This window comes from Macrobrachium nipponense, chromosome 15, assembly GCF_015104395.2.
Source record: "Macrobrachium nipponense isolate FS-2020 chromosome 15, ASM1510439v2, whole genome shotgun sequence".
Lineage (NCBI taxonomy): Eukaryota > Metazoa > Arthropoda > Malacostraca > Decapoda > Palaemonidae > Macrobrachium > Macrobrachium nipponense.
The window spans coordinates 13036475-13036997 of record NC_087208.1 but is presented as its reverse complement, the minus strand read 5'-3'; positions in this window follow the sequence as shown (position 1 = coordinate 13036997).

The following is a 523-nucleotide window of genomic DNA, read 5'->3' as shown; positions in this document are numbered from 1 at the left end:
GGAGGAAGGTCTCTGAATAGACAGAGACGAAGGAGAACCTTCTGCTGAGTCTGCTTTATCTGCAGTAGAGTTTAGATGTTCGGTGTAAACGGCTTTTGGCTTTAAGGAATTCCAAGAACCAGCTGAGTCGGAGTAAGTATTAAAATACGAATCTGTCGAACTTTGCACATGAAACTCCTATTGAATCTTACGATATACGAACCTTTGAACATTATTTTACACCAAGAGAGATACTAAATTATAAAGTTATTTAAAGAATATTCATGATTTATAAGAGAATTCCGCAAGAGTATTTTTCACACAGTATGGCTGGAGCCCCCACGCGTTTATTTATATAAGATTTCAGATTTCAAGAGACCTGCAAAATATGTAAGCCTAAGTCGTATAATTATAGTATAGAAGAATTACTATTACAGTGTAACATAAACTCCTACCCATGCCCCATCAAAAACATCAAAATTTGTAATCGCTCGTTATGATTTTATATTGTTATGTTATTTTTAAACTTCCTAAATTTCAACGT